The following is a 20,384-nucleotide window of genomic DNA, read 5'->3' on the forward strand; positions in this document are numbered from 1 at the left end:
GGGCGCCGGTGGCGGTAACGCTGATGGCCGCCGGAAAGCCCGCAGCCCCACGGGCTGTGGGGCGACGCGAGCGGCTGCCAAAGAGCTTTCCAACGAGGCACGGCTTTCCCTTCTGGCTCTTCGGGCGTGGGAGCTGTCGCCAGAGCCGCAGCCCTACCGGAAAATGCTTCGCAGGCTGGCGCGGCGGCGCCACGTAGGCGCCGGTGGCGCCGAGGCTGACGGCCGCTGGAAAGCCCGCAGCCCCACGGGCTGTGGGGCCACGCGAGCGGCTGCCAAAGAGCTTTCCAACGAGGCACGGCTTTCCCTTCTGGCTCTTCGGGCGTGCGAGCTGTGGCCAGAGCCGCGGCCCTACCGGAAAATGCTTCGCAGGCTGGCGCGGCGGCGCCACGTAGGCGCCGCTGGCGCCGAGGCTGACGGCCGCTGGAAAGCCCGCAGCCCCACGGGCTGTGGGGCCACGCGAGCGGCTGCCAAAGAGCTTTCCAACGAGGCACGGCTTTCCCTCCTGGCTCTTCGGGCGTGGGAGCTGTGGCCAGAGCCGCGGCCCTACGGGAAAATGCTTCGCAGGCTAGCGCGGAGGTGCCACGTGGGCGCCGGTGGCGGTAACGCTGATGGCCGCCGCAAAGCCCGCAGCCCCACGGGGTGTGGGGCCACGCGAGCGGCTGCCAAAGAGCTTTCCAACGAGGCACGGCTTTCCCTCCTGGCTCTTCGGGCGAGGGAGCTGTGGCCAGAGCCGCGGCCCTACCGGAAAATGCTTCGCAGGCTGGCTCGGCGGCGCCATGTGGGCACCGGTGGCGCCGAGGCTGACGGCCGCCGCAAAGCCCGCAGCCCCACGGGCTGTGGGGCCACGCGAGCGGCTGCCAAAGAGCTTTCCAACGAGGCACGGCTTTCCCTCCTGGCTCTTCGGGCGTGGGAGCTGTGGCCAGAGCCGCGGCCCTACCGGAAAATGCTTCGCAGGCTGGCTCGGCGGCGCCATGTGGGCACCGGTGGCGCCGAGGCTGACGGCCGCCGCAAAGCCCGCAGCCCCACGGGCTGTGGGGCCACGCGAGCGGCTGCCAAAGAGCTTTCCAACGAGGCACGGCTTTCCCTCCTGGCTCTTCGGGCGTGGGAGCTGTGGCCAGAGCCGCGGCCCTACCGGAAAATGCTTCGCAGGCTGGCGCGGCGGCGCCAGGTGGGCGCCGGTGGCGCCGAGGCTGACGGCCGCCGCAAAGCCCGCAGCCCCACGGGCTGTGGGGCCACGCGAGCGGCTGCCAAAGAGCTTTCCAACGAGGCACGGCTTTCCCTCCTGGCTCTTCGGGCGTGGGAGCTGTGGCCAGAGCCGCGGCCCTACCGGAAAATGCTTCGGGGGCTGGCGCGGCGTCGCCATGTGGGCGCCGGTGGCGCCGAGGCTGACGGCCGCCGCAAAGCCCGCAGCCCCACGGGCTGTGGGGTCACGCGAGCGGCTGCCAAAGAGCTTTCCAACGAGGCACGGCTTTCCCTCCTGGCTCTTCGGGCGTGGGAGCTGTGGCCAGAGCCGCGGCCCTACCGGAAAATGCTTCGGGGGCTGGCGCGGCGGCGCCACGTGGGTGCCGGTGGCGGTAACGCTGATGGCCGCCGCAAAGCCCGCAGCCCCACGGGCTGTGGGGCCACGCGAGCGGCTGCCAAAGAGCTTTCCAACGAGGCACGGCTTTCCCTCCTGGCTCTTCGGGCGTGGGAGCTGTGGCCAGAGCCGCGGCCCTACCGGAAAATGCTTCGCAGGCTGGCGCGGCGGCGCCACGTGGGCGCCGGTGGCGGTAACGCTGATGGCCGCCGGAAAGCCCGCAGCCCCACGGGTTGTGGGGCCACGCGAGCGGCTGCCAAAGAGCTTTCCAACGAGGCACGGCTTTCCCTCCTGGCTCTTCGGGCGTGGGAGCTGTGGCCAGAGCCGCGGCCCTACCGGAAAATGCTTCGCAGGCTGGCGCGGCGGCGCCAGGTGGGCGCCGGTGGAGCCGAGGCTGACGGCTGCCGCAAAGCCCGCAGCCCCACGGGCTGTGGGGCCACGCGAGCGGCTGCCAAAGAGCTTTCCAACGAGGCACGGCTTTCCCTCCTGGCTCTTCGGGTGTGGGAGCTGTGGCCAGAGACGCGGCCCTACCGGAAAATGCTTCGGGTGCTGGCGCGGCGGCACCAGGTGGGCGCCGGTGGCGCCGAGGCTGACGGCCGCCGCAAAGCCCGCAGCCCCACGGGCTGTGGGGCCACGCGAGCGGCTGCCAAAGAGCTTTCCAACGAGGCACGGCTTTCCCTCCTGGCTCTTCGGGCGTGGGAGCTGTGGCCAGAGCCGCGGCCCTACTGGAAAATGCTTCGGGGGCTGGCGCGGCAGCGCCAGGTGGGCACCGGTGGCGCCGAGGCTGACGGCCACCGCAAAGCCCGCAGGTCCATGGGCTGTGGGGCCACGCGAGCGGCTCCCAAAGAGCTTTCCAACGAGGCACGGCTTTCCCTCCTGGCTCTTCGGGCGTGGGAGCTGTGGCCAGAGACGCGGCCCTACCAGAAAATGCTTCGGGGGCTGGTGCGGCGGTAACACGTGGGCGCCGGTGGAGCCGAGGCTGACGGCCGCCGCAAAGCCCGCAGCCCCACGGGCTGTGGGGCCACGCGAGCGGCTGCCAAAGAGCTTTCCAACGAGGCACGGCTTTCCCTCCTGGCTCTTCGGGCGTGGGAGCTGTGGCCAGAGACGCGGCCCTACCGGAAAATGCTTCGCAGGCTGGCTCGGCGGCGCCACGTGGGCGCCGGTGGCGGTAACGCTGATGGCCGCCGGAAAGCCCGCAGCCCCACGGGCTGTGGGGCGACGCGAGCGGCTGCCAAAGAGCTTTCCAACGAGGCACGGCTTTCCCTCCTGGCTCTTCGGGCGTGGGAGCTGTCGCCAGAGCCGCAGCCCTACCGGAAAATGCTTCGCAGGCTGGCGCGGCGGCGCCACGTAGGCGCCGGTGGCGCCGAGGCTGACGGCCGCTGGAAAGCCCGCAGCCCCACGGGCTGTGGGGCCACGCGAGCGGCTGCCAAAGAGCTTTCCAACGAGGCACGGCTTTCCCTTCTGGCTCTTCGGGCGTGCGAGCTGTGGCCAGAGCCGCGGCCCTACCGGAAAATGCTTCGCAGGCTGGCGCGGCGGCGCCACGTAGGCGCCGCTGGCGCCGAGGCTGACGGCCGCTGGAAAGCCCGCAGCCCCACGGGCTGTGGGGCCACGCGAGCGGCTGCCAAAGAGCTTTCCAACGAGGCACGGCTTTCCCTCCTGGCTCTTCGGGCGTGGGAGCTGTGGCCAGAGCCGCGGCCCTACCGGAAAATGCTTCGCAGGCTGGCGCGGCAGCGCCACGTGGGTGCCGGTGGCGGTAACGCTGATGGCCGCCGCAAAGCCCGCAGCCCCACGGGCTGTGGGGCCACGCGAGCGGCTGCCAAAGAGCTTTCCAACGAGGCACGGCTTTCCCTCCTGGCTCTTCGGGCGTGGGAGCTGTGGCCAGAGCCGCGGCCCTACCAGAAAATGCTTCGGGGGCTGGCGCGGCGTCGCCATGGGGGCGCCGGTGGCGCCGAGGCTGACGGCCGCCGCAAAGCCCGCAGCCCCACGGGCTGTGGGGTCACGCGAGCGGCTGCCAAAGAGCTTTCCAACGAGGCACGGCTTTCCCTCCTGGCTCTTCGGGTGTGGGAGCTGTGGCCAGAGCCGCGGCCCTACCGGAAAATGCTTCGGGGGCTGGCGCGGCAGCGCCAGGTGGGCACCGGTGGAGCCGAGGCTGACGGCCACCGCAAAGCCCGCAGGTCCATGGGCTGTGGGGCCACGCGAGCGGCTCCCAAAGAGCTTTCCAACGAGGCACGGCTTTCCCTCCTGGCTCTTCGGGCGTGGGAGCTGTGGCCAGAGCCGCGGCCCTAACGGAAAATGCTTCGGGGGCTGGTGCGGCGGTAACACGTGGGCGCCGGTGGCGCCGAGGCTGACGGCCGCCGCAAAGCCCGCAGCCCCACGGGCTGTGGGGCCACGCGAGCGGCTGCCAAAGAGCTTTCCAACGAGGCACGGCTTTCCCTCCTGGCTCTTCGGGCGTGGGAGCTGTGGCCAGAGCCGCGGCCCTACCGGAAAATGCTTCGCAGGCTGGCGCGGCGGCGCCACGTGGGCGCCGGTGGCGGTAACGCTGATGGCCGCCGGAAAGCCCGCAGCCCCACGGGCTGTGGGGCCACGCGAGCGGCTGCCAAAGAGCTTTCCAACGAGGCACGACTTTCCCTCCTGGCTCTTCGGGCGTGGGAGCTGTGGCCAGAGCCGCGGCCCTACCGGAAAATGCTTCGCAGGCTGGCGCGGCGGCGCCAGGTGGGCGCCGGTGGAGCCGAGGCTGACGGCTGCCGCAAAGCCCGCAGCCCCACGGGCTGTGGGGCCACGCGAGCGGCTGCCAAAGAGCTTTCCAACGAGGCACGGCTTTCCCTCCTGGCTCTTCGGGTGTGGGAGCTGTGGCCAGAGACGCGGCCCTACCGGAAAATGCTTCGGGTGCTGGCGCGGCGGCACCAGGTGGGCGCCGGTGGCGCCGAGGCTGACGGCCGCCGCAAAGCCCGCAGCCCCACGGGCTGTGGGGCCACGCGAGCGGCTGCCAAAGAGCTTTCCAACGAGGCACGGCTTTCCCTCCTGGCTCTTCGGGCGAGGGAGCTGTGGCCAGAGCCGCGGCCCTACCGGAAAATGCTTCGCAGGCTGGCGCGGCGGCGCCACGTGGGCGCCGGTGACGGTAACGCTGACGGCCGCCGGAAAGCCCGCAGCCCCACGGGCTGTGGGGCCACGCGAGCGGCTGCCAAAGAGCTTTCCAACGAGGCACGGCTTTCCCTCCTGGCTCTTCGGGCGTGGGAGCTGTGGCCAGAGCCGCGGCCCTACCAGAAAATGCTTCGGGGGCTGGCGCGGCGTCGCCATGTGGGCGCCGGTGGCGCCGAGGCTGACGGCCACCGCAAAGCCCGCAGCCCCACGGGCTGTGGGGTCACGCGAGCGGCTGCCAAAGAGCTTTCCAACGAGGCACGGCTTTCCCTCCTGGCTCTTCGGGCGTGGGAGCTGTGGCCAGAGCCGCGGCCCTACCGGAAAATGCTTCGGGGGCTGGCGCGGCAGCGCCAGGTGGGCACCGGTGGAGCCGAGGCTGACGGCCACCGCAAAGCCCGCAGGTCCATGGGCTGTGGGGCCACGCGAGCGGCTCCCAAAGAGCTTTCCAACGAGGCACGGCTTTCCCTCCTGGCTCTTCGGGCGTGGGAGCTGTGGCCAGAGCCGCGGCCCTAACGGAAAATGCTTCGGGGGCTGGTGCGGCGGTAACACGTGGGCGCCGGTGGCGCCGAGGCTGACGGCCGCCGCAAAGCCCGCAGCCCCACGGGCTGTGGGGCCACGCGAGCGGCTGCCAAAGAGCTTTGCAACGAGGCACGACTTTCCCTCCTGGCTCTTCGGGCGTGGGAGCTGTGGCCAGAGACGCGGCCCTACCGGAAAATGCTTCGCAGGCTGGCGCGGCGGCAACACGTGGGCGCCGGTGGCGCCGAGGCTGACGGCCGCCGCAAAGCCCGCAGCCCCACGGGCTGTGGGGCCACGCGAGCGGCTGCCAAAGAGCTTTCCAACGAGGCACGGCTTTCCCTCCTGGCTCTTCGGGCGTGGGAGCTGTGGCCAGAGCCGCGGCCCTACCGGAAAATGCTTCGCAGGCTGGCGCGGCGGCGCCACGTGGGCGCCGGTGGCGGTAACGCTGATGGCCGCCGGAAAGCCCGCAGCCCCACGGGCTGTGGGGCCACGCGAGCGGCTGCCAAAGAGCTTTCCAACGAGGCACGACTTTCCCTCCTGGCTCTTCGGGCGTGGGAGCTGTGGCCAGAGCCGCGGCCCTACCGGAAAATGCTTCGCAGGCTGGCGCGGCGGCGCCAGGTGGGCGCCGGTGGAGCCGAGGCTGACGGCTGCCGCAAAGCCCGCAGCCCCACGGGCTGTGGGGCCACGCGAGCGGCTGCCAAAGAGCTTTCCAACGAGGCACGGCTTTCCCTCCTGGCTCTTCGGGTGTGGGAGCTGTGGCCAGAGACGCGGCCCTACCGGAAAATGCTTCGGGTGCTGGCGCGGCGGCACCAGGTGGGCGCCGGTGGCGCCGAGGCTGACGGCCGCCGCAAAGCCCGCAGCCCCACGGGCTGTGGGGCCACGCGAGCGGCTGCCAAAGAGCTTTCCAACGAGGCACGGCTTTCCCTCCTGGCTCTTCGGGCGTGGGAGCTGTGGCCAGAGCCGCGGCCCTACTGGAAAATGCTTCGGGGGCTGGCGCGGCAGCGCCAGGTGGGCACCGGTGGCGCCGAGGCTGACGGCCACCGCAAAGCCCGCAGGTCCATGGGCTGTGGGGCCACGCGAGCGGCTCCCAAAGAGCTTTCCAACGAGGCACGGCTTTCCCTCCTGGCTCTTCGGGCGTGGGAGCTGTGGCCAGAGACGCGGCCCTACCAGAAAATGCTTCGGGGGCTGGTGCGGCGGTAACACGTGGGCGCCGGTGGAGCCGAGGCTGACGGCCGCCGCAAAGCCCGCAGCCCCACGGGCTGTGGGGCCACGCGAGCGGCTGCCAAAGAGCTTTCCAACGAGGCACGGCTTTCCCTCCTGGCTCTTCGGGCGTGGGAGCTGTGGCCAGAGCCGCGGCCCTACCGGAAAATGCTTCGCAGGCTGGCTCGGCGGCGCCACGTGGGCGCCGGTGGCGGTAACGCTGATGGCCGCCGGAAAGCCCGCAGCCCCACGGGCTGTGGGGCGACGCGAGCGGCTGCCAAAGAGCTTTCCAACGAGGCACGGCTTTCCCTCCTGGCTCTTCGGGCGTGGGAGCTGTCGCCAGAGCCGCAGCCCTACCGGAAAATGCTTCGCAGGCTGGCGCGGCGGCGCCACGTAGGCGCCGGTGGCGCCGAGGCTGACGGCCGCTGGAAAGCCCGCAGCCCCACGGGCTGTGGGGCCACGCGAGCGGCTGCCAAAGAGCTTTCCAACGAGGCACGGCTTTCCCTTCTGGCTCTTCGGGCGTGCGAGCTGTGGCCAGAGCCGCGGCCCTACCGGAAAATGCTTCGCAGGCTGGCGCGGCGGCGCCACGTAGGCGCCGCTGGCGCCGAGGCTGACGGCCGCTGGAAAGCCCGCAGCCCCACGGGCTGTGGGGCCACGCGAGCGGCTGCCAAAGAGCTTTCCAACGAGGCACGGCTTTCCCTCCTGGCTCTTCGGGCGTGGGAGCTGTGGCCAGAGCCGCGGCCCTACCGGAAAATGCTTCGCAGGCTGGCGCGGCGGCGCCACGTGGGTGCCGGTGGCGGTAACGCTGATGGCCGCCGCAAAGCCCGCAGCCCCACGGGCTGTGGGGCCACGCGAGCGGCTGCCAAAGAGCTTTCCAACGAGGCACGGCTTTCCCTCCTGGCTCTTCGGGCGTGGGAGCTGTGGCCAGAGCCGCGGCCCTACCAGAAAATGCTTCGGGGGCTGGCGCGGCGTCGCCATGGGGGCGCCGGTGGCGCCGAGGCTGACGGCCGCCGCAAAGCCCGCAGCCCCACGGGCTGTGGGGTCACGCGAGCGGCTGCCAAAGAGCTTTCCAACGAGGCACGGCTTTCCCTCCTGGCTCTTCGGGTGTGGGAGCTGTGGCCAGAGCCGCGGCCCTACCGGAAAATGCTTCGGGGGCTGGCGCGGCAGCGCCAGGTGGGCACCGGTGGAGCCGAGGCTGACGGCCACCGCAAAGCCCGCAGGTCCATGGGCTGTGGGGCCACGCGAGCGGCTCCCAAAGAGCTTTCCAACGAGGCACGGCTTTCCCTCCTGGCTCTTCGGGCGTGGGAGCTGTGGCCAGAGCCGCGGCCCTAACGGAAAATGCTTCGGGGGCTGGTGCGGCGGTAACACGTGGGCGCCGGTGGCGCCGAGGCTGACGGCCGCCGCAAAGCCCGCAGCCCCACGGGCTGTGGGGTCACGCGAGCGGCTGCCAAAGAGCTTTCCAACGAGGCACGGCTTTCCCTCCTGGCTCTTCGGGCGTGGGAGCTGTGGCCAGAGCCGCGGCCCTACCGGAAAATGCTTCGCAGGCTGGCGCGGCGGCGCCACGTGGGCGCCGGTGGCGGTAACGCTGATGGCCGCCGGAAAGCCCGCAGCCCCACGGGCTGTGGGGCCACGCGAGCGGCTGCCAAAGAGCTTTCCAACGAGGCACGACTTTCCCTCCTGGCTCTTCGGGCGTGGGAGCTGTGGCCAGAGCCGCGGCCCTACCGGAAAATGCTTCGCAGGCTGGCGCGGCGGCGCCAGGTGGGCGCCGGTGGAGCCGAGGCTGACGGCTGCCGCAAAGCCCGCAGCCCCACGGGCTGTGGGGCCACGCGAGCGGCTGCCAAAGAGCTTTCCAACGAGGCACGGCTTTCCCTCCTGGCTCTTCGGGTGTGGGAGCTGTGGCCAGAGACGCGGCCCTACCGGAAAATGCTTCGGGTGCTGGCGCGGCGGCACCAGGTGGGCGCCGGTGGCGCCGAGGCTGACGGCCGCCGCAAAGCCCGCAGCCCCACGGGCTGTGGGGCCACGCGAGCGGCTGCCAAAGAGCTTTCCAACGAGGCACGGCTTTCCCTCCTGGCTCTTCGGGCGAGGGAGCTGTGGCCAGAGCCGCGGCCCTGCCGGAAAATGCTTCGCAGGCTGGCGTGGCGGTGCCATGTGGGCGCCGGTGGCGCCGAGGCTGACGGCCGCCGCAAAGCCCGCAGCCCCACGGGCTGTGGGGCCACGCGAGCGGCTGCCAAAGAGCTTTCCAACGAGGCACGGCTTTCCCTCCTGGCTCTTCGGGCGTGGGAGCTGTGGCCAGAGCCGCGGCCCTACCGGAAAATGCTTCGCAGGCTAGCGCGGCGGTGCCACGTGGGCGCCGGTGGCGGTAACGCTGATGGCCGCCGCAAAGCCCGCAGCCCCACGGGCTGTGGGGCCACGCGAGCGGCTGCCAAAGAGCTTTCCAACGAGGCACGGCTTTCCCTCCTGGCTCTTCGGGCGAGGGAGCTTTGGCCAGAGCCGCGGCCCTACCGGAAAATGCTTCGCAGGCTGGCTCGGCGGCGCCATGTGGGCACCGGTGGCGCCGAAGCTGACGGCCGCCGGAAAGCCCGCAGCCGCATGGGCTGTGGGGCCACGCGAGCGGCTGCCAAAGAGCTTTCCAACGAGGCACGGCTTTCCCTCCTGGCTCTTCGGGCGTGGGAGCTGTGGCCAGAGCCGCGGCCCTACCGGAAAATGCTTCGCAGGCTGGCGTGGCGGCGCCATGTGGGCGCCGGTGGCGCCGAGGCTGACGGCCGCCGCAAAGCCCGCAGCCCCACGGGCTGTGGGGCCACGCGAGCGGCTGCCAAAGAGCTTTCCAACGAGGCACGGCTTTCCCTCCTGGCTCTTCGGGCGTGGGAGCTGTGGCCAGAGCCGCGGCCCTACCAGAAAATGCTTCGCAGGCTGGCGCGGCGTCGCCATGTGGGCGCCGGTGGCGCCGAGGCTGACGGCCGCCGCAAAGCCCGCAGCCCCACGGGCTGTGGGGTCACGCGAGCGGCTGCCAAAGAGCTTTCCAACGAGGCACGGCTTTCCCTCCTGGCTCTTCGGGCGTGGGAGCTGTGGCCAGAGCCGCGGCCCTACCGGAAAATGCTTCGCAGGCTGGCGCGGCGGCGCCACGTGGGCGCCGGTGGCGGTAACGCTGATGGCCGCCGGAAAGCCCGCAGCCCCACGGGCTGTGGGGCCACGCGAGCGGCTGCCAAAGAGGTTTCCAACGAGGCACGGCTTTCCCTCCTGGCTCTTCGGGCGTGGGAGCTGTGGCCAGAGCCGCGGCCCTACCGGAAAATGCTTCGGGGGCTGGCGCGGCGGCGCCAGGTGGGCGCCGGTGGCGCCGAGGCTGACGGCCGCCGCAAAGCCCGCAGCCCCACGGGCTGTGGGGTCACGCGAGCGGCTGCCAAAGAGCTTTCCAACGAGGCACGGCTTTCCCTCCTGGCTCTTCGGGCGTGGGAGCTGTGGCCAGAGCCGCGGCCCTACCGGAAAATGCTTCGGGGGCTGGCGCGGCAGCCCCAGGTGGGCACCGGTGGCGCCGAGGCTGACGGCCACCGCAAAGCCCGCAGGTCCATGGGCTGTGGGGCCACGCGAGCGGCTCCCAAAGAGCTTTCCAACGAGGCACGGCTTTCCCTCCTGGCTCTTCGGGCGTGGGAGCTGTGGCCAGAGCCGCGGCCCTACCGGAAAATGCTTCGGGGGCTGGTGCGGCGGTAACACGTGGGCGCCGGTGGCGCCGAGGCTGACGGCCGCCGCAAAGCCCGCAGCCCCACGGGGTGTGGGGCCACGCGAGCGGCTGCCAAAGAGCTTTGCAACGAGGCACGACTTTCCCTCCTGGCTCTTCGGGCGTGGGAGCTGTGGCCAGAGCCGCGGCCCTACCGGAAAGTGCTTCGCAGGCTGGCGCGGCGGCAACACGTGGGCGCCGGTGGCGCCGAGGCTGACGGCCGCCGCAAAGCCCGCAGCCCCACGGGCTGTGGGGCCACGCGAGCGGCTGCCAAAGAGCTTTCCAACGAGGCACGGCTTTCCCTCCTGGCTCTTCGGGCGTGGGAGCTGTGGCCAGAGCCGCGGCCCTACCGGAAAATGCTTCGCAGGCTGGCGCGGCGGCGCCACGTGGGCGCCGGTGGCGGTAACGCTGACGGCCGCCGGAAAGCCCGCAGCCCCACGGGCTGTGGGGCCACGCGAGCGGCTGCCTAAGAGCTTTGCAACGAGGCACGACTTTCCCTCCTGGCTCTTCGGGCGTGGGAGCTGTGGCCAGAGCCGCGGCCCTACCGGAAAATGCTTCGCAGGCTGGCGCGGCGGCGCCATGTGGGCGCCGGTGGCGCCGAGGCTGACGGCCGCCGCAAAGCCCGCAGCCCCACGGGCTGTGGGGCCACGCGAGCCCCTGCCAAAGAGCTTTCCAACGAGGCACGGCTTTCCCTCCTGGCTCTTTGGGCGTGGGAGCTGTGGCCAGAGCCGCGGCCCTACCGGAAAATGCTTCGCAGGCTGGCGCGGCGTCGCCATGTGGGCGCCGGTGGCGCCGAGGCTGACGGCCGCCGCAAAGCCCGCAGCCCCACGGGCTGTGGGGTCACGCGAGCGGCTGCCAAAGAGCTTTCCAACGAGGCACGGCTTTCCCTCCTGGCTCTTCGGGCGTGGGAGCTGTGGCCAGAGCCGCGGCCCTACCGGAAAATGCTTCGCAGGCTGGCGCGGCGGCGCCACGTGGGCGCGGGTGGCGGTAACGCTGATGGCCGCCGGAAAGCCCGCAGCCCCACGGGCTGTGGGGCCACGCGAGCGGCTGCCAAAGAGCTTTCCAACGAGGCACGGCTTTCCCTCCTGGCTCTTCGGGCGTGGGAGCTGTGGCCAGAGCCGCGGCCCTACCGGAAAATGCTTCGCAGGCTGGCGCGGCGGCGCCAGGTGGGCGCCGGTGGCGCCGAGGCTGACGGCCGCCGCAAAGCCCGCAGCCCCACGGGCTGTGGGGTCACGCGAGCGGCTGCTAAAGAGCTTTCCAACGAGGCACGGCTTTCCCTCCTGGCTCTTCGGGCGTGGGAGCTGTGGCCAGAGCCGCGGCCCTACCGGAAAATGCTTCGCAGGCTGGCGCGGCGGCGCCATGTGGGCGCCGGTGGCGCCGAGGCTGACGGCCGCCGCAAAGCCCGCAGCCCCACGGGCTGTGGGGCCACGCGAGCGGCTGCCAAAGAGCTTTCCAACGAGGCACGGCTTTCCCTCCTGGCTCTTCGGGCGTGGGAGCTGTGGCCAGAGACGCGGCCCTACCGGAAAATGCTTCGCAGGCTGGCGCGGCGTCGCCATGTGGGCGCCGGTGGCGCCGAGGCTGACGGCCGCCGCAAAGCCCGCAGCCCCACGGGCTGTGGGGTCACGCGAGCGGCTGCCAAAGAGCTTTCCAACGAGGCACGGCTTTCCCTCCTGGCTCTTCGGGCGTGGGAGCTGTGGCCAGAGCCGCGGCCCTACCGGAAAATGCTTCGCAGGCTGGCGCGGCGGCGCCACGTGGGCGCCGGTGGCGGTAACGCTGATGGCCGCCGGAAAGCCCGCAGCCCCACGGGCTGTGGGGCCACGCGAGCGGCTGCCAAAGAGCTTTCCAACGAGGCACGGCTTTCCCTCCTGGCTCTTCGGGCGTGGGAGCTGTGGCCAGAGCCGCGGCCCTACCGGAAAATGCTTCGGGGGCTGGCGCGGCGGCGCCAGGTGGGCGCCGGTGGCGCCGAGGCTGACGGCCGCCGCAAAGCCCGCAGCCCCACGGGCTGTGGGGTCACGCGAGCGGCTGCCAAAGAGCTTTCCAACGAGGCACGGCTTTCCCTCCTGGCTCTTCGGGCGTGGGAGCTGTGGCCAGAGCCGCGGCCCTACCGGAAAATGCTTCGGGGGCTGGCGCGGCAGCCCCAGGTGGGCACCGGTGGCGCCGAGGCTGACGGCCACCGCAAAGCCCGCAGGTCCATGGGCTGTGGGGCCACGCGAGCGGCTCCCAAAGAGCTTTCCAACGAGGCACGGCTTTCCCTCCTGGCTCTTCGGGCGTGGGAGCTGTGGCCAGAGCCGCGGCCCTACCGGAAAATGCTTCGGGGGCTGGTGCGGCGGTAACACGTGGGCGCCGGTGGCGCCGAGGCTGACGGCCGCCGCAAAGCCCGCAGCCCCACGGGCTGTGGGGCCACGCGAGCGGCTGCCAAAGAGCTTTGCAACGAGGCACGACTTTCCCTCCTGGCTCTTCGGGCGTGGGAGCTGTGGCCAGAGCCGCGGCCCTACCGGAAAGTGCTTCGCAGGCTGGCGCGGCGGCAACACGTGGGCGCCGGTGGCACCGAGGCTGACGGCCGCCGCAAAGCCCGCAGCCCCACGGGCTGTGGGGCCACGCGAGCGGCTGCCAAAGAGCTTTCCAACGAGGCACGGCTTTCCCTCCTGGCTCTTCGGGCGTGGGAGCTGTGGCCAGAGCCGCGGCCCTACCGGAAAATGCTTCGCAGGCTGGCGCGGCGGCGCCACGTGGGCGCCGGTGGCGGTAACGCTGACGGCCGCCGGAAAGCCCGCAGCCCCACGGGCTGTGGGGCCACGCGAGCGGCTGCCTAAGAGCTTTGCAACGAGGCACGACTTTCCCTCCTGGCTCTTCGGGCGTGGGAGCTGTGGCCAGAGACGCGGCCCTACCGGAAAATGCTTCGCAGGCTGGCGCGGCGGCGCCAGGTGGGCGCCGGTGGCGCCGAGGCTGACGTCCGCCGCAAAGCCCGCAGCCCCACGGGCTGTGGGGCCACGCGAGCGGCTGCCAAAGAGCTTTCCAACGAGGCACGGCTTTCCCTCCTGGCTCTTCGGGCGTGGGAGCTGTGGCCAGAGCCGCGGCCCTACCGGAAAATGCTTCGCAGGCTGGCGCGGCGGCGCCACGTGGGCGACGGTGGCGGTAACGCTGATGGCCGCCGGAAAGCCCGCAGCCCCACGGGCTGTGGGGCCACGCGAGCGGCTGCCAAAGAGCTTTCCAACGAGGCACGGCTTTCCCTCCTGGCTCTTCGGGCGTGGGAGCTGTGGCCAGAGCCGCGGCCCTACCGGAAAATGCTTCGGGGGCTGGCGCGGCGGCGCCAGGTGGGCGCCGGTGGCGCCGAGGCTGACGGCCGCCGCAAAGCCCGCAGCCCCACGGGCTGTGGGGTCACGCGAGCGGCTGCCAAAGAGCTTTCCAACGAGGCACGGCTTTCCCTCCTGGCTCTTCGGGCGTGGGAGCTGTGGCCAGAGCCGCGGCCCTACCGGAAAATGCTTCGGGGGCTGGCGCGGCGGCGCCAGGTGGGCACCGGTGGCGCCGAGGCTGACGGCCACCGCAAAGCCCGCAGGTCCATGGGCTGTGGGGCCACGCGAGCGGCTCCCAAAGAGCTTTCCAACGAGGCACGGCTTTCCCTCCTGGCTCTTCGGGCGTGGGAGCTGTGGCCAGAGCCGCGGCCCTACCGGAAAATGCTTCGGGGGCTGGTGCGGCGGTAACACGTGGGCGCCGGTGGCGCCGAGGCTGACGGCCGCCGCAAAGCCCGCAGCCCCACGGGGTGTGGGGCCACGCGAGCGGCTGCCAAAGAGCTTTGCAACGAGGCACGACTTTCCCTCCTGGCTCTTCGGGCGTGGGAGCTGTGGCCAGAGCCGCGGCCCTACCGGAAAGTGCTTCGCAGGCTGGCGCGGCGGCAACACGTGGGCGCCGGTGGCACCGAGGCTGACGGCCGCCGCAAAGCCCGCAGCCCCACGGGCTGTGGGGCCACGCGAGCGGCTGCCAAAGAGCTTTCCAACGAGGCACGGCTTTCCCTCCTGGCTCTTCGGGCGTGGGAGCTGTGGCCAGAGCCGCGGCCCTACCGGAAAATGCTTCGCAGGCTGGCGTGGCGGCGCCACGTGGGCGCCGGTGGCGGTAACGCTGATGGCCGCCGGAAAGCCCGCAGCCCCACGGGCTGTGGGGCCACGCGAGCGGCTGCCTAAGAGCTTTGCAACGAGGCACGACTTTCCCTCCTGGCTCTTCGGGCGTGGGAGCTGTGGCCAGAGCCGCGGCCCTACCGGAAAATGCTTCGCAGGCTGGCGCGGCGGCGCCAGGTGGGCGCCGGTGGCGCCGAGGCTGACGGCCGCCGCAAAGCCCGCAGCCCCACGGGCTGTGGGGCCACGCGAGCGGCTGCCAAAGAGCTTTCCAACGAGGCACGGCTTTCCCTCCTGGCTCTTCGGTTGTGGGAGCTGTGGCCAGAGACGCGGCCCTACCGGAAAATGCTTCGGGTGCTGGCGCGGCGGCGCCAGGTGGGCGCCGGTGGCGCCGAGGCTGACGGCCGCCGCAAAGCCCGCAGCCCCACGGGCTGTGGGGCCACGCGAGCGGCTGCCAAAGAGCTTTCCAACGAGGCACGGCTTTCCCTCCTGGCTCTTCGGGCGAGGGAGCTGTGGCCAGAGCCGCGGCCCTACCGGAAAATGCTTCGGGTGCTGGCGCGGCGGCGCCATGTGGGCGCCGGTGGCGCCGAGGCTGACGGCCGCCGCAAAGCCCGCAGCCCCACGGGCTGTGGGGCCACGCGAGCGGCTGCCAAAGAGCTTTCCAACGAGGCACGGCTTTCCCTCCTGGCTCTTCGGGCGTGGCAGCTGTGGCCAGAGCCGCGGCCCTACGGGAAAATGCTTCGCAGGCTAGCGCGGCGGTGCCACGTGGGCGCCGGTGGCGGTAACGCTGATGGCCGCCGCAAAGCCCGCAGCCCCACGGGCTGTGGGGCCACGCGAGCGGTTGCCAAAGAGCTTTCCAACGAGGCACGGCTTTCCCTCCTGGCTCTTCGGGCGAGGGAGCTTTGGCCAGAGCCGCGGCCCTACCGGAAAATGCTTCGCAGGCTGGCTCGGCGGAGCCATGTGGGCACCGGTGGCGCCGAGGCTGACGGCCGCCGCAAAGCCCGCAGCCCCACGGGCTGTGGGGCCACGCGAGCGGCTGCCAAAGAGCTTTCCAACGAGGCACGGCTTTCCCTCCTGGCTCTTCGGGCGTGGGAGCTGTGGCCAGAGCCGCGGCCCTACCGGAAAATGCTTCGCAGGCTGGCTCGGCGGCGCCATGTGGGCGCCGGTGGCGCCGAGGCTGACGGCCGCCGCAAAGCCCGCAGCCCCACGGGCTGTGGGGCCACGCGAGCGGCTGCCAAAGAGCTTTCCAACGAGGCACGGCTTTCCCTCCTGGCTCTTCGGGCGTGGGAGCTGTGGCCAGAGCCGCGGCCCTACCGGAAAATGCTTCGCAGGCTGGCGCGGCGGCGCCAGGTGGGCGCCGGTGGCGCCGAGGCTGACGGCCGCCGCAAAGCCCGCAGCCCCACGGGCTGTGGGGCCACGCGAGCGGCTGCCAAAGAGCTTTCCAACGAGGCACGGCTTTCCCTCCTGGCTCTTCGGGCGTGGGAGCTGTGGCCAGAGCCGCGGCCCTACCGGAAAATGCTTCGGGGGCTGGCGCGGCGTCGCCATGTGGGCGCCGGTGGCGCCGAGGCTGACGGCCGCCGCAAAGCCCGCAGCCCCACGGGCTGTGGGGTCACGCGAGCGGCTGCCAAAGAGCTTTCCAACGAGGCACGGCTTTCCCTCCTGGCTCTTCGGGCGTGGGAGCTGTGGCCAGAGCCGCGGCCCTACCGGAAAATGCTTCGGGGGCTGGCGCGGCAGCGCCAGGTGGGCACCGGTGGCGCCGAGGCTGACGGTCACCGCAAAGCCCGCAGGTCCATGGGCTGTGGGGCCACGCGAGCGGCTCCCAAAGAGCTTTCCAACGAGGCACGGCTTTCCCTCCTGGCTCTTCGGGCGAGGGAGCTGTGGCCAGAGCCGCGGCCCTACCGGAAAATGCTTCGCAGGCTGGCGCGGCGGCGCCACGTGGGCGCCGGTGGCGGTAACGCTGATGGCCGCCGGAAAGCCCGCAGCCCCACGGGCTGTGGGGCCACGCGAGCGGCTGCCAAAGAGCTTTCCAACGAGGCACGACTTTCCCTCCTGGCTCTTCGGGCGTGGGAGCTGTGGCCAGAGCCGCGGCCCTACCGGAAAATGCTTCGCAGGCTGGCGCGGCGGCGCCAGGTGGGCGCCGGTGGCGCCGAGGCTGACGGCCGCCGCAAAGCCCGCAGCCCCACGGGCTGTGGGGCCACGCGAGCGGCTGCCAAAGAGCTTTCCAACGAGGCACGGCTTTCCCTCCTGGCTCTTCGGGTGTGGGAGCTGTGGCCAGAGACGCGGCCCTACCGGAAAATGCTTCGGGTGCTGGCGCGGCGGCGCCAGGTGGGCGCCGGTGGCGCCGAGGCTGACGGCCGCCGCAAAGCCCGCAGTCCCACGGGCTGTGGGGCCACGCGAGCGGCTGCCAAAGAGCTTTGCAACGAGGCACGGCTTTCCCTCCTGGCTCTTCGGGCGTGGGAGCTGTGGCCAGAGCCGCGGCCCTACCGGAAAATGCTTCGCAGGCTAGCGCGGCGGTGCCACGTGGGCGCCGGTGGCGGTAACGCTGATGGCCGCCGCAAAGCCCGCAGCCCCACGGGCTGTGGGGGCACGCGAGCGGCTGCCAAAGAGCTTTCCAACGAGGCACGGCTTTCCCTCCTGGCTCTTCGGGCGTGGGAGCTGTGGCCAGAGCCGCGGCCCTACCGGAAAATGCTTCGCAGGCTGGCGCGGCAGCGCCAGGTGGGCGCCGGTGGCGCCGAGGCTGACGGCCGCCGCAAAGCCCGCAGCCCCACGGGCTGTGGGGCCACGCGAGCGGCTGCCAAAGAGCTTTCCAACGAGGCACGGCTTTCCCTCCTGGCTCTTCGGGCGTGGGAGCTGTGGCCAGAGACGCGACCATACCGGAAAATGCTTCGCAGGCTGGCTCAGCGGCGTCAGGTGGGCGCCGGTGGCGGTAACGCTGATGGCCGCCGCAAAGCCCGCAGCCCCACGGGCTGTGGGGCCACGCGAGCGGCTGCCAAAGAGCTTTCCAACGAGGCACGGCTTTCCCTCCTGGCTCTTCGGGCGTGGGAGCTGTGGCCAGATACGCAGCCCTACCGGAAAATGCTTCGCAGGCTGGCGCGGCGGCACCACGTAGGCGCCGGTGGCGCCGAGGCTGACGGCCGCTGGAAAGCCCGCAGCCCCACGGGCTGTGGGGCCACGCGAGCGGCTGCCAAAGAGCTTTCCAAGGAGGCACGGCTTTCCCTCCTGGCTCTTCGGGCGTGGGAGCTGTGGCCAGAGCCGCGGCCCTACCGGAAAATGCTTCGCAGGCTGGCTCGGCGGCGCCACGTCGGCGCCGGTGGCGCCGAGGCTGACGGCCGCCGGAAAGCCCGCAGCCCCACGGGCTGTGGGGCCACGCGAGCGGCTGCCAAAGAGCTTTCCAACGAGGCACGACTTTCCCTCCTGGCTCTTCGGGCGTGGGAGCTGTGGCCAGAGACGCGGCCCTACCGGAAAATGCTTCGCAGGCTGGCGCGGCGGCAACACGTGGGCGCCGGTGGCGGTAACGCTGATGGCCGGCGCAAAGCCCGCAGCCCCACGGGCTGTGGGGCCACGCGAGCGGCTGCCAAAGAGCTTTCCAACGAGGCACGACTTTCCCTCCTGGCTCTTCGGGCGTGGGAGCTGTGGCCAGAGCCGCGGCCCTACCGGAAAATGCTTCGCAGGATGGCGCGGCGGCGCCAGGTGGGCGCCCGTGGCGCCGAGGCTGACGGCCGCCGCAAAGCCCGCAGCCCCACGGGCTGTGGGGCCACGCGAGCGGCTGCCAAAGAGCTTTCCAACGAGGCACGGCTTTCCCTCCTGGCTCTTCGGGTGTGGGAGCTGTGGCCAGAGAAGCGGCCCTACCGGAAAATGCTTCGGGTGCTGGAGCGGCGGCGCCAGGTGGGCGCCGGTGGCGCCGAGGCTGACGGCCGCCGCAAAGCCCGCAGCCCCACGGGCTGTGGGGCCACGCGAGCGGCTGCCAAAGAGCTTTCCAACGAGGCACGGCTTTCCCTCCTGGCTCTTCGGGCGTGGGAGCTGTGGCCAGAGCCGCGGCCCTACGGGAAAATGCTTCGCAGGCTAGCGCGGCGGTGCCACGTGTGCGCCGGTGGCGGTAACGCTGATGGCTGCCGCAAAGCCCGCAGCCCCACGGGCTGTGGGGGCACGCGAGCGGCTGCCAAAGAGCTTTCCAACGAGGCACGGCTTTCCCTCCTGGCTCTTCGGGCGTGGGAGCTGTGGCCAGAGCCGCGGCCCTACCGGAAAATGCTTCGCAGGCTGGCGCGGCAGCGCCAGGTGGGCGCCGGTGTCGCCGAGGCTGACGGCCGCCGCAAAGCCCGCAGCCCCACGGGCTGTGGGGCCACGCGAGCGGCTGCCAAAGAGCTTTGCAACGAGGCACGGCTTTCCCTCCTGGCTCTTCGGGCGTGGGAGCTGTGGCCAGAGACGCGGCCCTACCAGAAAATGCTTCGCAGGCTGGCTCAGCGGCGCCAGGTGGGCGCCGGTGGCGCCGAGGCTGACGGCCGCCGCAAAGCCCGCAGCCCCACGGGCTGTGGGGCCACGCGAGCGGCTGCCAAAGAGCTTTCCAACGAGGCACGGCTTTCCCTCCTGGCTCTTCGGGCGTGGGAGCTGTGGCCAGAGCCGCGGCCCTACCGGAAAATGCTTCGCAGGCTGGCGCGGCGGCGCCAGGTGGGCGCCGGTGGCGCCGAGGCTGACGGCCGCCGGAAAGCCCGCAGCCCCATGGGGTGTGGGGCCACGCGAGCGGCTGCCAAAGAGCTTTCCAACGAGGCACGGCTTTCCCTCCTGGCTCTTCGGGCGTGGGAGCTGTGGCCAGAGCCGCGGCCCTACCGGAAAATGCTTCGCAGGCTAGCGCGGCGGTGCCACATGGGCGCCGGTGGCGGTAACGCTGATGGCCGCCGCAAAGCCCGCAGCCCCACGGGTTGTGGGGCCACGCGAGCGGCTGCCAAAGCGCTTTCCAACGAGGCACGGCTTTCCCTCCTGGCTCTTCGGGCGAGGGAGCTGTGGCCAGAGCCGCGGCCCTACCGGAAAATGCTTCGCAGGCTGGCGCGGCGGCGCCAGGTGGGCGCCGGTGGCGCCGAGGCTGACGGCCGCCGCAAAGCCCGCAGCCCCACGGGCTGTGGGGCCACGCGAGCGGCTGCCAAAGAGCTTTCCAACGAGGCACGGCTTTCCCTCCTGGCTCTTCGGGCGCGGGAGCTGTGGCCAGAGCCGCGGCCCTGCCGGAAAATGCTTCGGGTGCTGGCGTGGCGGTGCCATGTGGGCGCCGGTGGCGCCGAGGCTGACGGCCGCCGCAAAGCCCGCAGCCCCACGGGCTGTGGGGCCACGCGAGCGGCTGCCAAAGAGCTTTCCAACGAGGCACGGCTTTCCCTCCTGGCTCTTCGGGCGTGGGAGCTGTGGCCAGAGCCGCGGCCCTACCGGAAAATGCTTCGCAGGCTAGCGCGGCGGTGCCACGTGGGCGCCGGTGGCGGTAACGCTGATGGCCGCCGCAAAGCCCGCAGCCCCACGGGCTGTGGGGCCACGCGAGCGGCTGCCAAAGAGCTTTCCAACGAGGCACGGCTTTCCCTCCTGGCTCTTCGGGCGTGGGAGCTGTGGCCAGAGACGCGGCCCTACCGGAAAATGCTTCGCAGGCTGGCGCGGCGGCGCCAGGTGGGCGCCGGTGGCGGTAACGCTGATGGCCGCCGGAAAGCCCGCAGCCCCACGGGCTGTGGGGACACGCGAGCGGCTGCCTAAGAGCTTTGCAACGAGGCACGACTTTCCCTCCTGGCTCTTCGGGCGTGGGAGCTGTGGCCAGAGACGCGGCCCTACCGGAAAATGCTTCGCAGGCTGGCGCGGCGGCGCCAGGTGGGCGCCGGTGGCGCCGAGGCTGACGGCCGCCGCAAAGCCCGCAGCCCCACGGGCTGTGGGGGCACGCGAGCGGCTGCCAAAGAGCTTTCCAACGAGGCACGGCTTTCCCTCCTGGCTCTTCGGGCGTGGGAGCTGTGGCCAGAGCCGCGGCCCTACCGGAAAATGCTTCGCAGGCTGGCGCGGCGGCGCCAGGTGGGCGCCGGTGGCGCCGAGGCTGACGGCCGCCGCAAAGCCCGCAGCCCCACGGGCTGTGGGGCCACGCGAGCGGCTGCCAAAGAGCTTTGCAACGAGGCACGGC

This window comes from Larus michahellis, unplaced genomic scaffold, assembly GCF_964199755.1.
Source record: "Larus michahellis unplaced genomic scaffold, bLarMic1.1 SCAFFOLD_76, whole genome shotgun sequence".
In the NCBI taxonomy this organism is placed as follows: domain Eukaryota; kingdom Metazoa; phylum Chordata; class Aves; order Charadriiformes; family Laridae; genus Larus; species Larus michahellis.